Source organism: Panthera onca, chromosome F2 (genome assembly GCF_046562875.1).
Source record: "Panthera onca isolate mPanOnc1 chromosome F2, mPanOnc1 haplotype 2, whole genome shotgun sequence".
NCBI classification, from domain to species: domain Eukaryota; kingdom Metazoa; phylum Chordata; class Mammalia; order Carnivora; family Felidae; genus Panthera; species Panthera onca.
In genome coordinates this window covers 34,280,304-34,299,728 of record NC_138356.1, presented here as the reverse complement: position 1 = coordinate 34,299,728, position 19,425 = coordinate 34,280,304, and the positions used below count along the sequence as shown (strand labels likewise).

The following is a 19,425-nucleotide window of genomic DNA, read 5'->3' as shown; positions in this document are numbered from 1 at the left end:
TGCCTGAAGAGGGCATGGAAGCTCCACACCACTTCCTACATACCTTGCCCTATGCATCTCTTCCATCTGGCTATTCTGGAGCTATGTTATTTTATAATAAACTGGTAAAATAGTAAGTAAAATGTTTCTCTAAGTTCTGTGAGCCACTCTTGCCTATTAATCAAACCCCGAAAGGGGATCATGGGAACCTCCAGTCTAAAGCCAGTAGGTGAGAAGCACGGGTGACCACCTGGACTTGCAAATGGCATCTGTGGAAGAGCAGGGGCCATCTTATAGGGCTCACCTCATAACCTGTGGGATCTGATGCTATCTCCAGGAAGATAATTTCAGAATTGAGTTAAATCGCCAGACATCCTGTCAGTGCCCCCTGAGAATTGGAGAATTGCTTGGTGTTGAAAATAAAACACACACTGGAATTGTATCGTAGATTTCCTTATAGTGATATATCCTTGCATTCCTGGATTCGTTTTTTCTTGTTTGTAGTGTTTTTATATTAAACAGTCTATTGAAAGCACTTGACATTTTAGGCTACCCTCTTCTGAGAGGCCTTAGAGTGCAGGGAACACTAATAGTCTTAACTGAGGGATTCGTTTTTGTCCAATAACACCAACACTTAACAATAGCTGAGCAGAACAATGGTAGGGTCTAGAGCCAAAGACGTTCATTTAAAAATTAGCCTGGGGCACCTGGGTGGCTCAGTCCATTAAGCATCTGACTTCGGCTCAGGTCATGATCTCAGGGTTTGTGAGTTCAAGCCCTGCATCAGGCTCTGTGCTGACAAAGCCTGGAGCCTGCTTCGGTTTCTTTGTCTCCCTCTGTCTCTATCCCTCCCCTGCTAGTGCTCTGTCTCTCTCTTTCTCTCAAAAATAAATAAACATTGGGGCGCCTGGGTGGCGCAGTCGGTTAAGCGTCCGACTTCAGCCAGGTCACGATCTCACGGTCCGTGAGTTCGAGCCCCGCGTCAGGCTCTGAGCCCCGCGTCAGGCGCTGGGCTGATGGCTCGGAGCCTGGAGCCTGTTTCCGATTCTGTGTCTCCCTCTCTCTCTCTGCCCCTCCCCCGTTCATGCTCTGTCTCTCTCTGTCCCAAAAATAAATAAAAAACGTTGGAAAAAAAAAAAAATTTAAAAAAAAATAAATAAACATTAAAAATTAGCCTGTAGCTTCAGACATGGCCTGGAATAAAGGCTTTGCCAATAGGTGATGAAAGGTGATAATGGTGGGATTAGACACCCCAAGAGAGATACAGGTAACAGAATGACATGGAAACAAAGAGGCTTTTATATATATTCAAAAAAGCAGTAGTCAGAAGTAATGAGGTAAAAGTAAAAACAGGTAGATGGAAGTGGCAGTGAGATAGAAATAGTTGTTGCAGAAGCATAGATAAGTTTAGCCATATGGGAGAGAACCTAGAGTAAAAAGCAGCAGATACTTGCTGCTGAGGAACAAACAACAGGGTGAACAACACTCTGGCTGGATCACTGTAGTTGCAGAGATATAGAGTACCTAAGCATCTTGAATGACATTCCAGTTTTTCTGGAGGCCTGACCATATGACTGTTGAGAAACCGTTTTTGCATATGTTCCCATAAATCAACTCAAGTTAACCTACGTGTGGCTTTTTTGCTGCCAGAAAAACCCAACTAATGCTATTATTTTCTTAAAATATTGCTAGATCCAATTTTCTAGTTTAAGCAATTTTTTTTCAGTATTCGTTTGGAAGATTTGGCTATACTATTTTTTTATGTGTGTGTGCATATATCTTTGTAGGTTTTGTTTTCTTTTTGTTACATCCTATTTTCTTCTTTTTCTGCAAAACGGTTTTATTAATTTTTGGGGGGGAGAGGGGCACAGAGAGGGGGATAGAGGATTTGGAGTGGATTCTACACTGACAGCAGAGAGCCTGATATGGGGCTTGAACTCACGAACAAGCCGCGAGATCATTACCTGAACTGTAGTCAATGCTTAACTGACTGAGCCCATCAGCTGCCCCCATCCTATTTCTTTCTTTAGTGGACCCTCTATATTATCTGTCTTAACAGTTGTACTTTTCTGGACTTCACAAAATTACTTGAAATTTATAATTACTATTATTGCATAGTTTTCCTTTACCTTATGTTTAATGCGAGTATGTCAGATGGGAATATATTTTTAAAAATGTATACTTTTGTGAACCTGAGTGTCAAACTCCAAATACACCCTGCAGTATATTTAAAACCCTGCAGTATATTTCTTAGAGAACTTTACTTTCTGAAGTATTCTGAATTCATTATATGGAAATGTTATGCAATTTCTCTTATACAGGCTTTTAAATTTTTGTGTCATTAAAATTTTGTGGTAGGTTCAGGAATCCAGGTGTCCATAGATGGGTTGTATTAATGGCCTCACTTAATGACTTCTTTGAATCCACAATGTTTGTCCCATAACTTTATTTTTGTAAAGTTTATTTATTTTGAGAGAGAGAGAGAGAGCATAAGCGGGAGAGGGGCAGAGAGAGGAGAGAAAGAATCTCAAGCAGGCTCCATGCTATCAGTGCAAAGCCCAATGCAGGGCTTGAACCCACAAACTGTGAGATCATGACCTGAGCCGAAACCAAGAGTCAGATGCTTAACCAACTAGCCACCCAAGCGTCTCTGTCCTATAACTTTAACGTTCCTCTTACTCTGACTATACTTGAGCATGTGACGTGCTTTTGTCAATAGGATGTTAGCCAACATGACACAAGCAGAGGCTTGAATGGTGCATGTACTTTTTTGTTGCCTTTTTGCATGACTGGGCCTGCTCACTATTCCCCTCTGCCGTGCTATGAGAACATGTCTGGCTGTTCTGCAGGGAGGATGTGACAGGCATGTAAAACAAAGCTAAGTTGTTCCAGACATCTGAGCCAGGGCAATCCTGGTTCAGCCAATTGTCACCCAGCCCTCAGGTATATGAGAAAATCTAGAGATCAGAAGATGCTTCCAGCTAAACCTATTCAATATTGACAACCTGCAGTGAACTAAATAAATGTTTATTATTTTAAGACACTGGGTTTCAATGGTTTGTTTTGAAACATTATTGTGGCAACAGATAATACAGAGATACCAACATGATAATTAATTGATGAGAGGACCTCACTGTGTATCTGAGGTACCAAGTCAGAGATAATATTCACAGATGGTAGATATTTTCATATATTGATAGCTTTTTTTGTATTCTTCTGTCTCTGGAAAAACTCATCTATTACCCCAGGAGTGATAATGGTACAGAGAATATTCCCCTGTAGCATTTTAGCAGCATTTTAGACACTAGACTTGCCAAAGAAGAAATGTGACTTTGCTTATCATGTAGTCTTTTGGTACTTGAAGTGTTAAGAAGATAAATGGATTTTATGTGATCAGGATGGTAAAGACCCATTATATTCTCTGCCTCAAATTCTCATGTGGATTTAAGTTGTTGGTGAGAAGAAATAAGAATGTAATCAGGTTTGTGAATGCTTGTAGCTGTGATTTTTCCTGATAGCTAGTAGATTGTAGAATGCCTTTGTAAGAAATCTTGGAAATATAGACTGTCAGGTGAAGTCCTTACTCTTATATTAGGTAGATACAGGTTTCTACATAGAAAATAGCTTCAGCTCCAGTTAACATTTATTGATCATCTGTTATGTACTAGGCATTATAAATACAAAATCAGTGAAAATTAGCCTCTGTCCTAGAGAGATTTAGAGTTCAGAAAAGAGACGAAGAAATCATGACAGGGAAATAAATACTATGGTAAGTACAATGATGAGCCACACACACAAATGTGGTTGAAGAGTGTCAGGTGGTGGTTGGGGGGCTACGTTTGTCCAAGAAATTTAAAGGATAAGTAGATGTAGAGAAGTAAAAGAAGGCCTTCGGTGGGAAAGGATTCTAGCAAGGAGCAAAGTATGAGCAATGATTTGGAGTGTGGAATAACATCAATTATACAGGAAACCACAGAACATAATGTGAGACCAGAAGTTACACATATATAACTAAAATATGTATGTATGCCAAAGTATAATCAAAGACTTGTTAGGTATTTGCTTATGTTATCAAATATGCAATTCTTTTTGGTAATAGAGAATTTTTGTTTCATTTTACATATTGGAAAAGTAGTCTTTGTGCTTTTTAGTACCTTCTGCATATCTGTAAATTCCACATGCACAGAGAACACATTTAGTTTACTCTTCTGCATCTCAGCACCCAGTACAGTGCCTAACATTTCATATGAATTCAATACATATTTGTTGAGCAAATTACTGAATTCTTGAACTTGTCAGCCTCTGCCAAAATCCAATAGAAACTTATTTTTTAAATTAGTCTTTTAAGTTTACTTATAGGCTAATTTACTTGAATAATTTGTCTTTCTCAAATTGTCTTCAATCAAAGGTTAATCTTCTGTTTTACAATTCTCCCTATTTAGGGATTAAAAAACATATGCAACTGTCAGTGTTGTTTTTCTCCCTATACATTCATCTATGTATTCATCCAACATATGATTATTTAATACTTGATTATGTGTCAGCATTGTGCTACACCCCAGGGGTGGAGTAGTAACAAGTCAGACCTGGTCTGGGCCTCAGTGGAACTTATTTTCCAGTGAGGAAAACAGACCAATATTGGATAACTAATTTACAAGCACATAGGGTGTTATATACCGAATTGAATAGTTTTACAAGAGTGTGTAACATTGTCTTTTATCCTCTATCCAATATTGATTATCATATGATTATTATATAACAGGTTTACTTTATCATGCTTTTAGTTTGTGTTCTCTACTTTCTGTTTTACTATACCACAGTTATAATTAATGTGTGGCACATAGAAAATGCACTGTAAACATTACTTGATTGAATAAATGAAAGAATAAATTCATTTTATCAGAGTCCTGATCCATAGTTTATTGGCATAATTTCTGGATAAAATGGGGTCATTAGTCAAATCTATTTGGTTATCTGGTTTTAGTCAACAAATATTCATTAAAAGCTCATATAAGTTATGTGGCAGATGTGGGAAATCCAAAGAAGAATAAAAAGTTTCCTGTCCTTACAGAAACTGCAATTCAGGCACACAAGATAACAGTATATGAGAAGCTAAACATTTAGCACAAGAAAACATATGAATCATACATCTTCTAGACAAATTACTATGCTAGGTAACATGAAGAATGAAAGAAAAGAGTATAGCCATGATTTCATGTTGCTTATAATTTAGCTGAGGAGACAAGACAAATATATTTAAAATGAAAATAACACCAAACGATAAATGGTACATTCTGGTACTCAAGATAGTAAGAATCTCAGGACTTCAGTACATGGAAATCTTTCAAAGGTTTGACATCTTTTCTCATTCAAGCAAATATTAGAACAGTTACTCCAAAGTGAGGTGTGTATACTTCAGGGAGCACCAGGCAATCCACTGTAGTGTGGGAAGAAAATATTAAAACTTCTATTTATTTAAAAATAATTTAAAAGGAAATCAGTCCTGGGGCGCCTGGGTGGCTCAGTCGGTTGAGCGCCGACTTCGGCTCAGGTCACGATCTCGCGGTCCATGAGTTCGAGCCCGGCATCGGGCCCCTGTGCTGACAGCTCAGAGCCCGGAGCCTGTTTCAATTCTGTGTCTCCCTCTCTCTGACCCTCCCCCATTCATGCTCTGTCTCTCTCTGTCTCAAAAATAAATAAACGTTAAAAAAAATTTAAAAAAAAAAAAAAAAAAGGAAATCAGTCCTTACTAACATTTAATAAAAACGATTGACAATGGGCCATCATAGTCAGTAGCCCATGGATGTCTGGTGTTAGGATTTAACATGGTATCACATGGAAGCAAAGGAGTGGGAATTGCATTCCCCAGAACAAAAGTGGCACCTCTTCCCGTTTCTTCATCATGAGTTATTGTGGGTTATCTGGGCTGCTTTAAGTTTTTACTAAACTAGCCTTCAGGAAATGGACAAGTGACTTAAAAAGTCCTCCAAAGAAACAGCAGATAAAATTAATAATACAAGCACAACTGGACTAAAAAGAAAATCTTAGCCGTGACGCTTCTCTTTGTGAACATGCTTTTTGGCAACTACATTATTAAACAAGATCTAATCAGATATGACAAAAAGTCACCTGTCCTCATGTTCAAATTTATGATGAAACTATTCCAAGTTTTTTTCCAAGGGTTTTTGTGTGTGTTATTATTGTTAATGAATAACCTCATCTGCATATATTGTGCCTTGAGAAATTAGCAAGACTTTAAAAGACTAAGCATCCCGGGGCGCCTGTGTGGCTCAATCAGTTAAGCACTCGACTCTTGATTTCAGCTCAAGGCATGATCCCTCAGTTCTTGAGATTGAGCCCTGCGTCAGACTCTGAGCTGACAGCATGGAGCCTGCTTGGGATTCTCTCTGCCCTTCCCCTGCTCGTGAGCACTCTCTCTGTCTCTCAAGATAAATAAATGAAAACATTAAAAAACATTTTTAAAAAAGCAATTAAGGATCCAAAACATAAGGACAGTCTTTTGCATTTTTCAGAAGTTTTCAAAGGTAAGAGTTACTCAATCTGGCATTTAGTGAAATTTCACTAGTTTAATAACAAATGTTTAGAAGTTTACTTATAAAAAAAGACCACTTGGACTTTCCAGGGGTCCATACAACATTGTTCTGTGTTCCCATCATAACTTAAAGGGAAACTTTCCTGATGTCCAGAGCCCTCAATGTCATGCAAATGGAGGAGGAGGATGTCCTCAAAATCCTTGCAGCAGGAACCCACTGAGCTGGCACCAACCTTGACTTCCAAATAGAACAGTACATCTACAAAAGGAAAATTGATGGCCTCTACATCATAAATCTGAAGAGAACCTGGGAGAAGCTTCTGCTGGCAGCTGATGCCATTGTTGCCATGGAAAACCTGGCTCATGTCTGTGTCATATCACCCAGGAATACTGGTCAGTAAACTGTGCTGAAGTTTGCTACTGCTACCAGAGCCACTTGGACTGCTGGCCATTTCACCTCTGGAACCTTCACTAACCAAATCCAGGCAGCCTTCTGGGAGCTGAGACTTTTGGTGGTTATTGATCCCAGGTGGTTACTTGACCACCAGCCTCTCACAGAGACATCTTATGTTAATCTGCCTACCATTGTTCTGTGTAACACAGACTGTCCTCTGCGCTATGTGGACATTGCCATCCCTTGCAACAACAAGGGAGCTCACTCAGTGGGTCTGATGTGGTGGATGCAGACCCAGGAAGTTCTGCACAAGTGTGGCACCATTTCCTGTGAACACCCATGGGAGGTCATGCTTTATCTCTCCTTTTTTTTTTTTTTTGTCCTTATAATGTTTTAATTACACAAGTAACACATACTCATCTAGAAAAATGGAAAATACAGGTTTTATAATAATTATAAATTACACACCCTCCCATTACCCAGATACACTTACTATTGGCATTTCCATATATATTATATGGATATATATAAAATATATATGGAAATGTATATAATATATATAAAATATATATGGAAATGTATATAATAAATATATATATATATATATGTTTTGTTTAATAAATGTTGTGAATTTCTCCTATTATTTGTAAGTATTTGTATTTGAAAGTAACCTGGAGTTCATTCTTGGTTAATTCTAAATTATTTTAATATAATTTATTGTCAACTTGGCTAACATGCTGTGTGTAAAGTGTGCTCTTGGTTTTTGGGATAGATTCCCGTGGTTCATCACTTACATACAATACCCAATGCCTGATCTCTACTTCTACAGAGATTCTGAAGATATTGAAAGGAAAGAGCGGGCTGCTGCTGAAAAGGCTGTGACCAAGGAAGAATTTCAGGGTGAATGGACTGTTGTAGCTCCTGGGTTCATCGCTACTCAACCTGAAGCTGCAGACTGGTGTGAAGGCATGCAGGTGTCCTCTGTGCCTGTTAGCAGTTCCTACCGAAGACGAGAGCACTCAGCCTGCCACTGAAGACTGGTCTGCAGCTCCCACTGCTCAGGCCACTGGATAGGTAGGAACAACCACTGAATGGTCTTACGCTGCTCTTCCACAAAGGCAAACAAAATGGAAATAAGGTTGACAGAAAATAAAGAATTTCTAAATATAAAAAATAAAAAAGAGAGAGAGACCAATTGGAAAACTGTTTTTCCTTCCAGAGTGAATAAGACTGAAATAATTCATGAAGTAATAAGCCACAAAGTTATATTCATTCCTTTATCACTAGTGCTGGAAGTTACATAGAAAACTTTGCTGAAGACTTTGAGAAACAGCTAAGACAAATTATGTAGCATTAGAATTTATGTAGTGATAGAATTGGATGGATATATTGGCATTTCTACTGTGTCTCAATCTATTTGCTAGATTGTATTTCAAAAAGGAGATTCAAAACTGATCACGATTTTGTGCCTTTAAAGGAAGAATTTACTATATACCTGAACACTGTATGTTAATTAACTGGAATTTAAATAAAAACTTTAAAAAGAAGAAGAATTTACTGAAAAAGATAAATTCTCAGCAGAGAGAGAATCCTTACTGACTTTCTTTTAAAAATGTTTATGGGAAATATATATTATGATGGAACTGAAGCTTTGATGCTTTGCCTGCAGCTGAAAATCCAAAAATATTCTAGGTAATATTTTTATATGGGAAATCTCTTAACTGCATCATTGACAGGAAAGCTTTTCATCAGAAGTGCATCAACACTGTTTTTAATTTCATAAAAACATGACCCTTTAAAATATTGTCAAGTATTTACATGACTTTGTAATGAAATGGAGAATAACAATGATAATATTTGCCACCATAGAGAATTTTACTGGTTACTTCATTGAAAATTACTTAAAACTGCTGTTGAATTTAGAGACAAATTGGGTATTTTATTTACAAAAAGGTGTTTAAAATTTTCTTATTTTTTCACTGATGACAAAAGACTTATCAATAAAGTGCTACTTAGCAAATATTTAAAAACAAGTTGCTTATCCTTTAGGTATCATTAAAGCAAAGAAAACTTTTTTTTTCACAGTAAATGAGAAAGTATCTGTCTTTCTCTGTATGACTTATTTTACTTAGCATAGCACTCTCCGGTTCCATCCACGTTGCTCCAAAAAGCCATATTTCATTCTTTCTCATTACCACATAGTATTCCATTGTGTATATAAACCACAATTTCTTTATCCATTCATCAGTTGATGGACTTTTAGGCTCTTTCCAGAAGTCATACAGAGAAAGACAGATACCATATGTTTTCACTCTTATGTGGATCCTGAGAAACTTAACAGAAGACCATAGGGGAGGGGAAGGAAAAAAAAAAGTTAGGGAGGGAGCCAAACCATAAAAGACTCTTAAAAACTGAGAATAAACTGAGGGTTGATGGGGGTGGGAGGGAGGGGGGGGGATGGGTGATGGGTATTGAGGAGGGCACCTGTTGGGATGAGCACTGGGTGTTGTATGGAAACCAATTTGACAATAAATTTCATATTTAAAAAAATGAGAAAGTAAACATTTTTGGGGAAAATTGTATTATGGAGGGGCACCTGGGTGGCTCAATCGGTTGAACATCTGACTTTGGCTGGTGTCTTGATCTTGCAGTTTGTGAGTTCTAGCCCAGCGTCGGGCTCTGTGCTGACAGCTCAGAGCCTGGAGCCTGCTTTGGATTCTGTGTCTCCCTCTCTCTCTGCCCCTCTCCTGCTCATGCTCTGTCTCTCTCTGTGTCTCAAAAATAAATAAACAGTAAAAAAAATTTTTTTAAAAAATAGTATTATGGAAAAGGTACTTAAAAAACAAACGTTTGAAAATATATTTATTAATATGTGATATTGTTGCTGAAAAATGATGCAAGTATGTCACCTATAAGAATGCTTATAGTTGCAAACTATAATATTTTTTATTATGAGGTATAATTGACATACAATATTATATTAATTTCAGGTGTATAACAGTGATTAGGCATTTCTATACATTACAAAATGATCACCACAATAACTCTAGTTACCATCTTTCATCATACAAATTTAGTACAATATTATTAACTATATCCCACATGCTATAAATTATATCCCTGTGACTTATTCATTTTATAACTGGAAGTTTGTACTTCATAATCCCCTTCACCAATTCCACTCTCAAGCCCCTCACCCCTCTGGCAATCTGTTTTCTGTAAATATGAGTTTGGATTTTTTTGTTTCCATAAAGATTGTAAGAGTATGCAAGGCAGCCCCATGAATAATATAAGATGATATATTATTAGAGTTAGAGAAGGCTTCTTAGTGGAGGTGGTGCCTGAACGAAGCTTTCTTGAGAATACATTAAAGTATAATTGATTCAAAATGAGGAATTTGAATAAATTAGAAAGTATTCATGATATTGTTTCATTTTTTTTAAATCAGACAGAAAAATCTGAAAGATTTCCATCTTTATAAAACATTTTAAAAGTTTTGATTGCTGAAAGTGTAAGCTTCAATTATCTGGAACATTCCTCAGACTACACTTGTGCCAAATCAATAATATACTTTCTTTTAGTCTTCCTCATTCAGTCAACAATTCTTGAATACCAACTCTGTTTCAGGCACCCAGCAGGTGCCCAGGAATACACAGTCAAATAAAATGGTGTTTCTGCCTTCAAGGGACTTAAAGTAGCATTGTAGATGCAGTGTTGTAAAGCAATACATGTAAGTTATTGTGAGAATTGCTGAAATAAAGATTGACATGATGTGCACGTTGCAATTGATCAAAGGGGAGACTGATGATCTTTGCCTGAAAGAGAAGAAAGTGGGCCATGTCAGTAAAGCTTTCCAGATGAAATGATGGTTAATCTAGGTCTTGAAGAGTGAGTAAGACTTTGCCAAGGCGGTGGAAGGAAAGACAATCTAGGGAGAAGAAACAACATATGCAAGTGCAAAGGAAGCTTGCCACCATTTTCTAGCCCCTTATAATTCTTTTCTTACCTTTTTTTTTTTTTTTAATATTTATTCATTTTTGAGAGACAGAGAGACAGAGCGGGAGCTGGGGAGGGGCAGAGAGAGAGCAGGGCACAGAATCTGAAGCAGGCTCCAGGCTCCAAGCTGCCTGCACAGAGCCTGACGCGGGGCTCAAACTCACAAACCACGGAATCATGACCTGAGCTGAAGTCGGACACCTAACTGACTGTGCCACCCGGCACTCCGCCTTATAATTCTTTTCTATTCACATTCTTGTTCATTACTTTGCAACTTCTTGCTTAGCTAGACTAATTATGTTAGATCAAGATTTACAAAATGTCTATCTTCAGCATCTACAGTCTGATTTGTCTTTGGAAAGTGAATTAACTTAGAACTACATTCTCACTAACAATGGGCAATTTAAGCATTCATATAAGTTGGAGACACAGATTCTTTATGGCCATTGGCCTGGAAAGTATAGCCTTATTGATAGTTGCGAGTGATGACTGGACCTGTTGGCTAATCATTAGCACCTCACCCTGCCCTCCATCTAAGAAAATCTCTCCTCTGATCACACTCATGGTTGCCACATTTGTAGCACAGAGTCTTTAGATCCTCACCTCTAGGGTCTTGCCACAGCTGACTGGACAGATAACTCATAGGAAAACAATCAAAAGTACAGTTGAGCCAACCAGATTCTCTTTCTGAGACTCTGAGGTTAAGATGTTATGCTTTGAATACTTGATGGTAAAGGGTCTTGAATAACATATGTGAACTCTAGGTCTGCTAGTTGGTGGAGAGAAACTACCTATCCTTAGTACCAAAAATGTCATCTGTCTGAGAGGTATACCTATGGGCACAGGTAGAGGAAGTACAGGTAGCATGGGAATAACTCCCCAAGACTGATTATTATACCAAAGAATTTGAGATACCCTGAAAGAGCTATGTAGCTTCTCACTCCAATGTTACATGCCTAGGGTACTGAGAAAAACTTTCCAATAGACCAAGTGAAAAGGAGTTTATTGGAAGGCTATGTGGAAATCTCACACACTCCAACTGCAGATAGTACCACTAGGCTTCGTAAATACTGGAGGAAAAAAACCCAAAACTTCAGACCAGCCCCCTTTCTTCTTTTTTCTCTCAAGTTGTACCATTTCTCTTCTCTGCATCTTTCTATCCATACCTACATTTTGTTCTCTGTTAGGCAGCCAGGTTTATTTCAAATGGCTCTGAGTTTCTGTTTCTGAGTAAGTTCAGTTTAACATAAGCCTCTGCTTTGCTCTGGAGCCATTTTGGCATAGACTTGATGCTACTGCTCTGGTAACAACTACTGCTTTCTGAGTCAGACTTTTCTGTCACTTAGTTTGAATTCTTGTGCCCACAGGTATGCCTCTCAGACAGTTGACATTTTTGGTATTGATACGTAGAGTTTTTATCTGCCAATTCACAATCTTGGTTTAGATATCTTATTCCGGCCCATTTACTACGAAGTGTTCAAAGCATAACATCTTAACCTCAGTTGGCAAAATATCCTAGATATATAGATTTAAGAGGCATTGCTAGAGCATTTGTAAGAATAGGCAAGTTGGCAAAAGTCCTGGTGCTGGCACAGGGAGAGCAAAGACCAGGTTCTGCCAGGATGTCATCATTGTGGGGCATGTCAGTAGCGTGTTTCATCCAAGTTACAACTAGACAGAGTTAGGCCTTAGATAGGATTAAGTAAGCTTGTCTTCTTACAGAAAGCAAGCAGGATAGTCTAGGTATAGCAGTAGAGAAAGGAGATGAGGTTCAAGGTTAAATGGAATTTGATATCAACAACATTAAGGCCATCAAGAAAACTAAGCCGGCCATAAATCAGGGCATGCTTGGAGGGAGCAGTTATTTTAGTCAAGAGCATCTGCTTAAAGAGGCCTATAATTTCAGAGCAACTCAGAGCTATTGGACAGCAGTTGCTTCTGGATCATGAAGAGCCTTTAGCCAGCATAGGTCTAGGACCAGTCAGGAGCCTTTAGAGCAGTCGTCCAATATGGGTGAATATGCTGTCTTCTGCATAGACTTGGATTTTGAGTGGTCCATGATCCCTACAGAGACTCTAATGGGTCACACCCTAATACAGCCAGTCTGGCACCGTGGAGAGGATTTTATTCTACTGAATGTCAAGGTCACTCCTATCATATCACCCTAGTTTAGTTTTTTTCATGGCACTTATCACCATCTGAAAATCCTATTTATTTGCTTATTGTCCTGTCTCCTGCAGTAAAATGTAAATTCCTTTAGAGCAGAGACATTAATCTGTTTTTTTTCCATTGCTATGTTCTTAGCACCTTGAACAATATTTGGCTCTTAGTATGTTCTCAGTAAATATTTGCTGAATAAATAAACAAAAGTCCATGAACTCAGTGACATGGTCATGGGCCAAGGACCTGGACAACAGTCCAAGCCCTAGTGATCCTGAGAGCCCTTGATTAAACTGTCTACATTTTAAACATACTTAGAAAACTTAACTGGGTGCCAACAACTGTCACCAGCCTCCTACCCCATCCACGCCCAAATTCTGTCTTCAACTCTATTTTGCAAATTTTCTAGGAAGAAAAAATGTGACTGTGACATTCTGGTAAGAAGAATATGTATCTACTTGTTTCTGTTGAACAAACCCTCAGCCATAAACCTTTTCTCTTTTTCAGGCTGACTCCACAGTATCTACTTCTCACTTCCCCATTTTCTTTCTTTCTTCTCAATAAAACAAAGTCCTCGTTCTCACAGGCAATAAACAATCTCTCTTTTGGGGAAGTGTAAGTGAGCATATTTTCAGGAAACAGCCACATTTCTCCATGTACTTTGCTTTTTTGAAAAGCAGCCACATGGCTCAATATGTGTACAGCACATATTTACTAATTAACAAACAGCCTCCCACTGAGTCAGCCTCCTTCCTCTCCCTATTTCCTTTTCCTTTCTTAGAAAATTGTTTGCATGACTACAACTTGGCCTAGCACTTCTTGACGTGTAGTATGACTGTATTTGTTAGCATGAACACTGCCCTCTTGAAGAGCACTTTTCTTTAGATGGTGTAATCAAAGTGAAAAGAGCATTCTCTTAACAAAAGTATGTTTTGTAGACAGTAAAAGATGATCTACTCTATCTGATCATCATGATGATGTGATCTCTTTCTTTGAAAGTAGGAAGTTAGAGTGAATTTTATTAAGTTGCAGAATGAAACAATCAGCTTTAAAACCTAGTAATGAAATTTTCATTAGTGATTAAATCAGTCAACATATTTATTGAACATCTACTATATAAAATGATCTGAGACATCTAATCAACATACACGGAAACATGAATGTATCCTAGACTTGGAAGATCTTTTTAGTAAAATAAGCCGCTACCTCACTGGCATCCCAAACTTAACATGTTCAGAACTGAACCACTCACATCCTTATTAGGACCTTTCTTAGTGCTCCTTATTTCAATAAGTGGTTCACAATCTAGTAGAAGAAATAGATAAAAATCAACATTTATGACACAATATGAGTGTTTTAATGGAGTTAGGCACAAGATATATGGTTAAGAAGAAGCATTAAATGCAACTAAATGCCATGGAAAGTAGAAGTCAGTATTCTTCATCAGAGGAGAATTACCTGCAGTCATTTAACAATAGATCAAAGCAACCATCACTTGTGATTCTTTTTAAATATATCTTTTTTCTTCTCTGCAATTCTGTGTGTCTTATGGGCTAATAGAGTTATCCCCTTAATAACATGGGTCATTCTTTTTGGTGTTTCCACCTGAGAATTTACTGCCTTTCTGACTCATGTATTTTCCTTACAAAACTGAATTGAACTGCTAGCCCAAAGGACCAGCTGCTTTTACTATTCACAAAGTTTAAAGTTCCTTCTTCCCTAGTTAAGAGTGTATCACTAATGACTATTGTAGCAACCATTTTGATTATGATATCAGTTTACTTGCTTTGATAAATTATCTTCACTTCGCAAATCCCTTTTGGACTATATAATTAATGAAAGGACTGTTAAAACTGAGAAACTAGTTTTAGGACATAATAGGCTTTATGTGGAAAAAGACAATTTTAGTTGCTTGAAAAGACAATTTTAGTTCTATAATATTGAAAGAATATATTCAGAACCTCAATATTGAGAATTATTTACAACTCTACCAGTTGTAAAACAAATAGTGATAATGTAGTCAGGGTATAATTTTCCAGTGTATTGGTGTGTAGCATATATAAGCCCTAGTCAATATAAGTTCTCTGTAATTCACTGCAAAATATTTTCTCATGAGAGGGGAGATGTTTCCTGGAGCAGTTAGGCAAAGATCATTACTAGTCTCTCTTGACAAGAAGATTAGTTTTTATTTTTGTGGATCTATTCATGCATACAGGTGAGATTGAAAAAAAATTAATGAATTGCTAATGAATATGTATTCTGTAGTACTCAATAGTCAGTTTCATATTTAGAAGGTAATAAGTAGAATAGATACCTGCTTGTGGAGATTAAGATCTCCTGTCCCCCAAACATCAACTAACCTCCTACCATTTTCAGCATTTTATCTTCATTCTATTGAGACTGGAAAGGTTTTTGGTATTCAAAGCCTTGATAGATAGGAATATTTGGCAGAAAAATAATAGGATCAATGAGTTCTTAATTATAGAAATATAAATGTGCAAAAATTTAGAGGTGTGAAAAAGAATATTTGAGAAAAGTGACTTTATTTTTTTTAATATGAAATTTATTGTCAAATTGGTTTCCATACAACACCCAGTGCTCATTCCAACAGGTGCCCTCCTCAATGCCTATCACCCACTTTCCCCTCCCTCCCGCCCCCCATCAACCCTCAGTTTATTCTCAGTTTTTAAGAGTCTCTTATGGTTTGCCTCCTTCCCTCTCTGTAACTTTTTTTCCCCCTCCCCCTCCCCCATGGTCTTCTGTTAAGTTTTTCAGGATCCACATAAGAGTGAAAACATATGGTATCTGTCTTTCTCTGTATGACTTATTTCACTCAGCATAACACTCTCAGGTTCCATCCACGTTGCTACAAAAGGCCATATTTCATTCTTTCTCATTGCCAAATAGCATTCCATTGTATATATAAACCACAATATTCATCAATTGATGGACATTTAGGCTCTTTCCATAATTTGGCTATTGTTGAAAGTGCTGCTCTAAACATTGGGGTACAAGTGCCCTTATGCATCAGTACTCCTGTATCCCTTGGGTAAATTCCTAGTGGTGCTATTGCTGGGTCATAGGGTAAATCTATTTTTAATTTTTTGAGGAAACTCCACACTGTTTTCTAGAGTGGCTGCACCAGTTTGCATCCCCACCAACAGTGCAAGAGGGTTACCGTTTCTCCACATCCTCACCAGCATCTATAGTCTCCTGATTTATTCATTTTAGCCACTCTGGCTGGCGTGAGGTGATATGAGTGTGGTTTTGATTTGTATTTCCCTGATGAGGAGTGATGTTGAGCATCTTTTCATTTGCCTGCTGGCCATCTGGATGTCTTCTGTAGAGAAGTGTCTATTCATGTTTTCTGCCCATTTCCTCACTGGATTGTTTGTTTTTCAGGTGTGGAGTTTGGTGAGGTTTTTATAGATTTTGGATACTAGCCCTTTGTCTGATATGTCATTTGCAAATATCTTGTCCTATTTCGTCAGTTGCCTTTTAGTTTTGTTGATTGTTTCCTTTGCAGTGCAGAAGGCTTTTATCTTGATGAGGTCCCAATAGCTCATTTTTTTTGCTTTTAATTCCCTTGCCTTTGGAGATGTGTCAAGTAAGAAATTGCTGCGGCTGAGGTCAGAGAGGTTTTTTCCTGCTTTCTCCTCTAGGATTTTGATGATTTCCTGTCTCACATTCAGGTCCTTCATCCATTTTGAGTTTATTTTTGTGAATAGTGTAAGAAAGTGGTCTAGTTTCATTCTTCTGCATGTTGCTGTCCAGTTCTCCCAGCACCATTTGTTAAAGAGACTGTCTTTTTTCCATTGGATATTCTTTCCCTCTTTGTCAAAGATTAGTTGACCATACATTTGTGGGTCCAATTCTAAAGTCTCTATTCTATTCCACTGGTCTATGTGTCTGTTTTTGTGCCAATTCCATGTTGTGCTGACAGCTCAGAGCCTGGAGCCTGCTTCAGATTTTGTGTCTCCCTGTCTCTTGCACTCTGTTTCTCAAAAATGAATAAACTTAAAAAAAATTTTTTTTTGTAATTAAAAAAAAAAATATGGAGGTGTGAGTCCACCAATCCTTTGGGCTTTGTCTTCAAAATATTTCTGGAATTGGACCACTTTTACCACATCCATCATGTCTAACCATGGTGGTTAGACCATCTAAACCATCTTCATTTTCCACCTGACCTTTGCAATAGCTTTTAAACTGATCTTCTTGTAGCTATTTTTGCTGTTTCGTAATTCATTCTTCACATTGCATTCAGAAAAATAATTTTAAAATTGACATAAGATCAGGTCAGTCTTTTGCTCAAAACTCTTCAAAGATTTTCCATCTAAAATAAACTCTAAATTCTTTACTAAAGCCTACAAGGCACTACATGTAGTGTAATTTAAAATTTTATATTCATTAACCATAGTTAAAATTTTGTCCTTTAATTTTAATGGATAATTCTAAACATTTCAGAAAAAACTAGGGCACTTTTGAAAACATGAATGCAAATAATTTTAATTTTTGTATTTTTTATGTTTTTAGATAGAATATAAATTCAAATTATGAGTACATTGAATACAATTATATATTTTTATTCTTTATACCATTAAGAATGAGGACAGGTTTAAAACATAATAGAAATTTGAAAATACAAAACCGATCCTCCAAAGTAAAAGAAAACTGAAATAGCAAAACTCCAAAAAAGCATACTGCTTAAAATTTTTAAACCTAGAAACAATGAATCTAGTACAAGCCACATAAAATCTGTGAAAACACATTACAAATTCTTTATTAAATAAAGATGTAATTAATGATCAAAACAATAAAAACAAGTAGGAAAATTATTTTTATCAAATTCACAACTTATACATGTCATTAATCTGTACAATGTCATATTCTTTGCTAAATAGAGCTTTAATTACTAATTAAAGACACAATATAGGTGAGTCTCCCTTTGTACTCTTGCTGTGGTTTCATAAGTTCATAAAAATGGTTTCATAAATGTTAATGAAATATTATTTTTCTTCATAGAACTTATCATGGAATAGCATATTATATGTCTATTAATTTGTTTATGATAGGTTTCCTGATAGATTTTAAGTTCAATGAGAGCAATAATTTTGTCTTCACATTGCCTTTGTCTTCATTTTTCTTCATATTGCTATCTATTCACAAGTCCAAAACAATGCTTGTCCCAAAAGTATGAGTTCAAGAAATTTTTGTTTAATGTAAAATACTAAGACAATTAACAGCCTGAACTACTAGATATACTGCATTCCTTGGAGAGCACTGTGTAGTCCTCTGGGAAGACATTGGGAAAAGGAAAACAAGTTTAAGTCACAATATTAGTATTACAGCAAACACGTTAGCCTACCCTTCTAATGTTATCATTAAGACTCAGTGATCACTAACTGCTTATTTAGTCTTATCATTAACCTAGCACTAACTATGTGCAAAGTATTGTCTCAGGTGGTGTGAATTTAAAGAGAAATAAGATATAATATAAATAAGATATAATATGATACATATTATTATTGATTTTATTAGTGTCAAAGTACTTGCTGTCCCTCCTTACTGGATCTATCTTGACAGGAAGAGTATACTTCCCAACCCACTGACCTCATGATGTGCTTTGGCCAATAAAATGTGAGTAGCAGTGACTTACATCAATTCCCAGCAGATTCATTGAGTCATCCTACAGCTCCACTCTTACTCTTTTTCCTCTACCACTAATTGGCCTATCCCAAATAAAGGCAGCTCTTTCAGCCTATATCTTGGAATGAAAATGACCTTAGGCAGAATTGAAGCTGAACTGCAAAAAGTATGTACCATGAGTAAGAAATAAGCCTTTGTTAATAAAGCCAGTAGTGTACTAGAGTTGGCTTGCACTGGCTTGTGGAAAATGATTGTACTCATCTCCTCACAATTCTGCATTAGGATGCCATATTAGCAGCTTAAAATTGGCCAAGGTAGGAGTATTTACATTATGGAAATTGCCAAATACTACAAATCAAGACTTTATTCCTGGAAAGCTTATTGTTAAATATATATCAATACTCCAATGTTTATTTCTTTTATTTTTTAAAATATTTATTTATTTTGAGAGAGAGAGATAGAGAGAGAACAAGCAGGGGAGGGGCAGAGAGAGAGGAGACAGAGAGTCCCAAGCAGGCCCTGCACTATCAACACAGAGCCTGGCTCAGGGCTCAAACTCATGAATCGTGAGATCATGAGCTGAGCTGAAATCAAGAGTCGGAAACTGACTGAGTTACCCAGGTTTCCCAATACTCCAGTGTTTAAAGTCACTAAGAGTTTAGGTTGTTTGTTACCATTTCACAACTTTGCCTAAGCT

The 19,425-nt window shown here is 37.1% G+C and overlaps 1 pseudogene; it reads left to right on the top strand.

The window, feature by feature from the left end:
- Positions 1–6,678: 6,678 nt before the first annotated feature.
- LOC132664646 (small ribosomal subunit protein uS2 pseudogene) lies at positions 6,679–8,063 on the top strand (annotated as a pseudogene).
- The last annotated feature ends 11,362 nt before the right edge of the window (positions 8,064–19,425 follow it).